We start from the raw sequence: 8,778 nt of genomic DNA on the forward strand, positions 1-8,778 counted from the left end.
AAACACACTTCATCACGCGTGAGCGGAAGCACACGTTTCAACGAATTAAATCATTTTTAATGCCCAGAAATACATTTCAAAGCGATAAAAGTGAGACAGCCGAATAGCTCGTATCCATCTAACAACAGTGTTCCACTCCACAATTAAAAGCCTGTTTCCCGCGCAGTAACGTCTCGTGAAGCCAAATCCCGCAACAACAACCCATCCATCATCTTATTGTGCACATCATTCTCGCTTCTTTGTCTCCTCGTGAAAACATTATGAACCAGACCAGGCTTCAGGACTCTTAATGACGTCATTTCAGCCTGATAAAGACTCACTGGGCTCGTGCAGAAAACCAGTTTGGGGATTCATATTGCTTTCATTTTTTGGGTAGATTTTATATGAGCGCCATTCAAATCCACCTGTTCACAAACGAATCTCCTTAAAGTGCATTCAAGCCTTTGATATAAAGAGTAAACACCCATCAATAGTAATAATTAGTATTTTATTGGATATGATCATGAATGTGTCCCCAGATATCTAATACCTTTCTCATCCAGCAGAAACACAACGTTACACATCAATAACGTGACAATGGAGATGTTATTTGACTTTTTTTGCTTCACTTTAGTGTGAAAAATAAAATGAATCCCTGATTTCAAAGAGTTAAATTATTTAATCTATAAAGTTTATTCTATGTACATTCGGATTAAAATACTTAAATTATGACTTTATGGTAATTATCTTCATCCTTTAAAGTAAGTGTTTGAAATGATCGTCTTAAATTTGCAAATTAAATGTAGATGTACATTTAAGCAGTAGATGTTGTGTGTCTCCAGCTGTAGATGTTGTGTGTCTCCAGCTGTTGATGTTGTGTGTCTCCAGCTGTAGATGTTGTGTGTCTCCAGTTGTTGATGTTGTGTGTCTCCTGTTGTTGATGTTGTGTGTCTCCCGTTGTTGATGTTGTGTGTCTCCAGTTGTTGATGTTGTGTGTCTCCTGTTGTTGATGTTGTGTGTCTCCAGCTGTTGATGTTGTGTGTCTCCAGTTGTTGATGTTGTGTGTCTCCAGTTGTTGATGTTGTGTGTCTCCCGTTGTTGATGTTGTGTGTCTCCAGTTGTTGATGTTGTGTGTCTCCAGTTGTTGATGTTGTGTGTCTCCAGTTGTTGATGTTGTGTGCCTCCAGCTGTTGTCAATTCCCAGATGTGTAATACATTATAAATAAAAGTATTCATATTATGAATATATAATATTATAGTCACGTTGTGTTGGACTCATTTCGGGTAGTTTGTCTCCCCCTTGTGGTCATTTCTTGTAAAAGCCTCTATTTGTGTTGGATACTGATGAAGGCGCTTTCTTGAGTGAGATTTGGGTAACACATGATTATATATGATTATATATGTAAATATTGCAGAGCTGTGAGATACTAACATTATGTACACATTTGTAAAACACGTTGAAACATTTCAAAGTATCTGAAAGATGTTTTCCACACCGGGTTACTCTGTTTCAGATCGTTTTATTAATATAATTCAATTAAAATCTACTCTATCTTCAGCTTTCTATTGGATATCCTGCAGCATTAGAGGAGCAGAGATAACATGAATTAATTGCTCGATTGTGGTTTAATTACTGCCCACTAAATTCTTAGATTTACATAAATCAACAATTTCAATGAGAGTTTTGCTTCAGGCAATGGTAGCTGTTCAACAATCATAAAATCACACATACAGTAATAATCAATGGGAACCGTCTATTTAGAAAATAGGTCAGATGCTAAGAAGAAGAGGAGGAATTATATTACATTAAACTAGTTAAAGAAGAAACAATATTATAACCCAAGTAAAAGACACAAGATAATGCATTATGCATGACAACAAATGATATATTATCATATCTGTCCGTCTCAATAGCATTTAACGCTTCTCGTGCCTTTTATTCCTCTTTGGATTCCTCGTTGTTTTGTCCTAATGGGGCGGTCTGCTCTGTCTTTGATGGTGTCATGTTCATTAATAGTTCATTAATAATGCACACGTTGTGTATGTAAACTCTGTGTGTTGCCACTAATGCACAGTTTCAGGGTGCATCTCACTCAGTCATACGATAACAGTCATATGCATGTGGCGATAACTCAGGAGTCATATTAGTGCACTCAGGAGTGTGACAGGCGTGTTTATTCACACGCTACACGTTACAGAAAACAGAGTTAACATGAAACAAAACGCGTGTTGACGGGAGTCGACTTGAAAGCTTTATTCCGTTTACCTCCATGCGTGTTGCTTCTTCCCAGGAGACTTTCTGCACTCTGCAGTCGGATTTACATGAAGGGGCTCCTGCTCCTCCCTCATAGCAGCTACAGAGATTATCCTGCATCATATTCATCACCAGACTTCTGGAGAGGTTTATTTTACATTCATTAATTCAGTGCTAGATCACAGGGCAACTGGTTGCAGATAAAACGGACCACGGCCTGGACTGCAAAGCCCTTTAAAATGATAATAAGTTTCCCTCCCAGGGATTCTACAGCTATCTGGAACTGTTGATGTTCTGGAATAATAAAGTATGTTGCTAACAGTTTGACTAGGAGACACACATTGATTTAAATGAGACTCAATCTGTCCCGAAGCTTCATCTGACGGAGTTGAGGACAGAATATTTAACTGGGAATTAGACTCAATTTTGTACTGGTGAATCCTAAAATAAACCATTTTAAGATTTACCAGAACATTTGGCTCCCAGTTTCACACTGCAGTCTAACTCTAATCAGGTGTCGATTGGAAAAGTCACAAAATAAAACACCACAGAAGTTGCAGACGGAATAAGGAAGAATGTTGAGTTTGCTGCTTGACACTACAATTTACAAATGATCTTAATAAACTACAGTATCCAGCTGTTTCGGTAAAATATTTCCCCTTCTGTATGCATGTATATTTGTGACTAAATCTTAAAGATTTACATCTCCAACCGGAAAACAAAATGCTTTTAATTATCCTTTTGAAAACCAAGCTCCTTTTCCTGTAAATGAAAAGGTGGTTAAACTAAAACTGGTCTAACTCCTCACCCACAACTGATTTAACACAGTAACCGTGTGAGATTACCTGCACATGCTTTAAAAAAAGAGATGTTCATACTTATGGTTTATGCTCCTATTGTCGTAGTATGTTAAAAACATGAAAATGTACTGATATGATATTGTAAGGCAAGGACTTGCTGAAAACCCAATAGGTCTGGTATTCATTCATGGAGCCTATGACCAGCAGATCACATGATAAGAGCTCATAAACAAGCACAGACCAAGTCACATGACCTTATCACATGATAAGAGCTCATAAACAAGCACAGACCAAGTCAAACACAATGACTCTGTTTTCCAAACCGGCTCTTGCACTGAAGCGTTTGCAGCAGAGTTTCAGTGCAAGAAAACAGAATAATGAGGAGGTGGAACGCTGACTGCAGGCTGATGTCATGCAGGTTAAGAACAATCAGATCTTTGATCTGACAGAAGAGGGAAGGATGGAGGGAGAAAGAGCAGGCTGCAAAACCTGCTCACAGAGGAGAGATCATTCAGAACCACTGGATGAAAAAGGAGACTGTGAGTGAATTAGGTCGAGGGTTAAAGGGTAATTGCTTCCTTGGAGGGTGTCAGCCCTCTTCTCAAAGTGGGAGACGCAGTCCTCTGTGCACATAGAGCAGGGTACCGAGGTCTGAGGAGGAGAGGGAGGGAAAGGAATCAGACGGAGGCGACGAGAAGTGGATGGAAAGGGAGGGTGGTGTGTGTTTCCCACAGGACGAGGTGAGGCGAGAGGCGGGCGATCAGGTAGAGATAAGACGATGGTTTAGTTACAGAAAACACACAACCAGACTGTGACATAGAGCCGGAGCAGAGATGCACAGAAGACGCCCACCAAGAGGAGTCAGGGCTCTGCAGGATGGAGACAGAACGCTGAGCATCACTCGCCACATGAGGGCAGCGTGGGTCCACTCTGCATGAGGACGCACAGCAGGGCGGGGAAGAGGAGCCGACACCAAAAGATGGTCAAAAAGAAAGAAACCAAGAACACAGAGAACGCAGTACGGACACCGGCGTAATGACGTGGAAACACATGCTAACGTGTTATCTCTCTTATTAGCTGTGTGTGTGTTGAGTGTGAGCCTCTGTGTTGTTAGTTGTTAGTTATGCATTTTAATATTCTCACTCATTCATTGTTTGTGCACGTATTGTAAAAGCGTCAACAATTTATAACCCTTGTATATTTAATCTTATTTCTGTTTTTTAATATTTTCCTCTCAGGACTACAGATGGACAACAGCCTCTTGGCGAACTCTGGCACATTGAACAGAAATGTTTTTATTAATGTGCACTGTCCCTTTATCAAATAAACCATTTCATAAAGAAAAAAAATCACACAAACGTCCTCCTCTTTTGAACAGGTCTCTGTGTGTGATGCTCAGATTAATGCAAGTATATATATATATATATATATATATATATATATATATATATATATATATGTATATATATAGGTGCGTGATATTGGCATAATATTCCATTTCATTTAGCTGATGCTTTTATCCAAAGAGACTTACAATAAGTGCATTCAACCATGAGAACAAACTCAGAACAAGAATCAAGAAAAGTACAATTTCTTCAAGAAAGCAAAACTACAAAGTGTTATAAGTAAGTGCCTTGTAACTAAAGTGCTACTTTCTTTATTGAAGGTGTAGTAAAACAAGAAGTGTTTTAAAGTGTCACCAGCTTTCCTACCTGATGGAGTTCCAGACTTAGTTCACTACGTTTCCTGCTGAGCTGGGAGCTTTCCGCTTAATGTCAGAGAATACGGATAAACTCTTCTCTACATCACATCTGAAAATCCACATCAAGTCTTCCAGAATATGAGCAGATTGAACAAAATCCTCTCAGATATTACTCATGCCCCCCCGAAAGGAACCTGTGTTTAAAAAGATTAGTCTCAACTTTTTTTGCTTCTGATTATATTGATCTATTTATCTTCCATTATTTAAAGAGCTCTCATGTCGTTGACTTAAGAAAAACTGACGGGTCAAATTTTTCAAACAGATGTAATTACAAAAACAGATAATTAGGCAGATTGTCTTAATGTCACGTCATTGATAATTAACGTCACAGTTTTCATTAAATCAGTAAATCAGTAAACAATGCAGGAAATTGACAAATAGTCTTCTGTGTTTTATTAGATGGAAATTAACTCCTAAACGATGACGGATGCACTGCCTCCAAATGATTAGTGTTACCAATGTTCATTAGCGTTATCTGTGATTGGATCATGTAATGGGTTTACAACATGAAATGATGATAATCAAAACTGTTTTCTCTTTTTTTTGTGAATACCTTGAGTGATTCAGTCCTCATTGAGGATAAATTGTATTACAAATGATCATCGCTTCACAATTTTCCCACAATTTTTGTCTTAGTCCAATACTTCGCTATTCCACGTACGCTCAGCTGGTCTTCAGTGCTAATTAGCATGTGTTAGCATGCTAGCATGCAAAGCTAATGGTGCACATTATGCCCGATGAACATCAGCATCATTACTGACACCTTGATTGAAAGTCAATGCAACCGTTTTATTAATGCTTTTTCAGGTGGAAACCATAACGTCAACAGAGGAGCCTCATGTCAGCGAAAGAATACATAATAGTTTGTTCTTCCTCACGTCAACATCACCTATTACGTTCCCTGCATGTCTTTGTGGGTGCTCCAATGGAATGTTTGATCAATACAAGCCCATTGTTACCGTATCAGATTACACTTGCACATGCATTCATGAACATATTGATAAAAACAAACGAGGGGCAACGTGAGGAAGCTGCAGCTGGACCCTCAGCCCGCCTGGAAGAACCTCATTTTATCTGCTGGTGTGCACATCTATCTTCTATCTATCTCATCTGTTCGGTCACTTCCCAGAGCCGGCGGGCCGAGGATCAGCTTTAGGATCGACCGGTAACTCGAGAGTCTTCATGGCCCTTCATGGAGTCTGTATTTCTGCAGCCGATGCCCTTGAAAGGGGGGTCGGTCTGCCTTGTGAGCCTTCTTACCATTCTTTGTGTTTTCCGCCGCTTCTTGAATCGTAACCACAGCGTTGTTGTCTCGGTGACCCTGGGAGGCGAGGCGGGAACACGGGCGTCTGTTCGGGACACCTGAGGCGACCGGGTATCAGACGAGGAGGCGGCGAAGGAAACTAAAAACACCCCGGGGCGACCCCTGCAGCTCCACAGGACGCGGGGGCCGAGGCGTGCCGTGACATAACACGCAACAACACTGTCTGTGTCGCCTCGTGAGTCACGCTCAGACTAAAGTACGTGTTCTATTGGTGACCTTGATTATACACTATTTAATGTGTTATTGTAATGTGCCGCCCAGGAGTGGGCTGGCACAAGCTTGCATGCTTATATGAATCTATTCCACGATTCCTTTGAAAGGTACAACATGTAAGAGACATAATACAATGTATTTGTTCATGTTTTTTCTTTTTAAAGATATTGCAGTTCTTTTGAAGATTGTTATTGTACCGAGATCAACATGCGTAGTCATGCAAAGACAGCATGAGAGGCTCAGCTGTTGCTTTCTGTCTGGAGTGGCCCATCTATTTATTCTCAGTGGTAAATGTTGGAGTCTGTCCTTCTCCTGGAATACAAATAATACACAAACTATTAAAATCCCACGCAAGAGAGAAACACGGTTTCCTGGGGATAGAGTGTGTGCAATACATTACATTACATTACATTTAGCTGACGCTAAGCTGACTTCCAATAAGTGCATTCAACATGAGAACAAACTCAGAACAACAAGAATCAAGAAAGCACCATTTCTGGTAGCACTTTATAATAATAAGTACACACTTTTTAGCATTAGTAAAGCATGCATAAACACTGAATTCATCATTTATAAAGCATTATTCCAACATGAATAGTCCACACTTTAGATTAAGTCACAGAACATGCTTAACTAATACTTAACTAACGAGTAGTAACTACTGAATTAAAGAGTAGTAACGACCTGATTTCATCATGAATTGCATCTTTTTTTTTTAATCATTTACTAGCACTTTACAAATGATCTTATTAATCATCTATAAGTCATGAATACTTCATTTCCAAATGGGGAATTCATCATTTATAAAGTATGAAACCATAGCGTATTAATCAAGAATGAGACATGTATAACTGTGTTTATGAATGAGTTACTAATGAGTATTCATGTTGGGATAATACTTTATAAATGATGAATTCATTGTTTATTCATGCTTTACTAATGCTAAAAAGTGTCTACTTATTATAAAGTGCTACCCAATTTCTTCAAGAAAGCAAAACAAGCAAGTGTACTTTCTTAAACAAAATAAAAAATCCCCACTGTGTTTTATTTCTAAAAATCAAAAACACCAGTCTATGTAAGATGAGCAGCTTATGCTAGCATGAAATAAAAGTCTAATCTTATTTGACAAATCAAAGCTTGGACTTCTTTATTTAGGACATATCTTCTGCACAGTGTTTTTAATGTAGCCCTATGAAGTGCAACAATAACTGTGAAAGATACCTCATGGGGCTAATATTAGCATAATTAGCTTGCTAAGCTACAGCTGGTGAAGTCTCCCAGCCTGAATTCCAGCCGGCACAAACGATGGTCGCCGGCTTGAAAAGAGACTTGAGCTTCTTTTGTCCCGCGTCTGAAACCAAGAGGTTCAATTCATCTTCATGAGCTGCTGATGCATGATGGGTAACACAGACGGCTGGACAGGTGCAGCAATACGCTTCTACCAGAGAATCACTGGGCCAGTGCCACACATAACCATCGCTCACATTGCCTTTATCTATTCAACCACGGATGAATAAATCGGTAAAATAATAAAGTAAATCAGAGTATGATTAGATGATAAAACAGGAACCTGCACACCTCCTATGAACTTATACAGCCTCATGTTCAACACACCTTTACGTATGGAAGCCCGTTCCCGAACCACAAAAAAAAGATTATAAAAAAATCATAATTATGAGATAATAAAGTCGAAATTATGAGATAAAAAGTCATAATTATGAGATTATGCACATAATTGTATCTCATAATTATGAGATGAAAATACATAATAATTTCGACTTTATTATCTCATAATTATGATTTTTATAATCTTTTTTTTTGGGCTTCCATACATAAAAAAAAAAGGTATGTTGAAAATGGAAACAAACTTCCATATTCAGGTGAATAAACAGTAGTGTGTATCTTTTTTTGGACACACTAAAATGTAACTGCCGCGTAATCATGGCAACAAACAAGGATTTGTGAAAAGATATATGTATAGTCGTCACTGCCGCATTGCATTATGGGATATTTATGCCAGGGTATAGTGTCTACTGTAATATTTCACTGGAAATAGTTAGCGTTTTTTTGCACAGTAGTATTTTTATACTGCAGTTTTTTGACATACTTTTAAAAAACATCACAGTTTCAGCCAACTAAATATTATTGAATTTCTGAGGCGGCCTCGTCTGTGATCAACACAGCTTATGATATTTCAACGTCAAGGTCATCACCGACTGGACCGCCTTCACGTTGCCGTTGTGTTGCGTAGACGTGCAGCAGTGATTACGTTTGTCCAAAAACCGTAAAAGTGGAGATTATCATTCGTGAAAATTATCTTCGCGGAACAAAACATGAAAGTATCCTGAAGCGTTTTCTGACACGCAGCTTATTTCTCTGCAGGAATCCAAAACCCTATGGAAAAATCACATTGGCGTTTCGCCAGTTCCAAAAGACACGTCATCCC

The sequence above is a fragment of the Taurulus bubalis genome, assembly GCF_910589615.1.
Source record: "Taurulus bubalis genome assembly, chromosome: 19".
NCBI lineage: Eukaryota > Metazoa > Chordata > Actinopteri > Perciformes > Cottidae > Taurulus > Taurulus bubalis.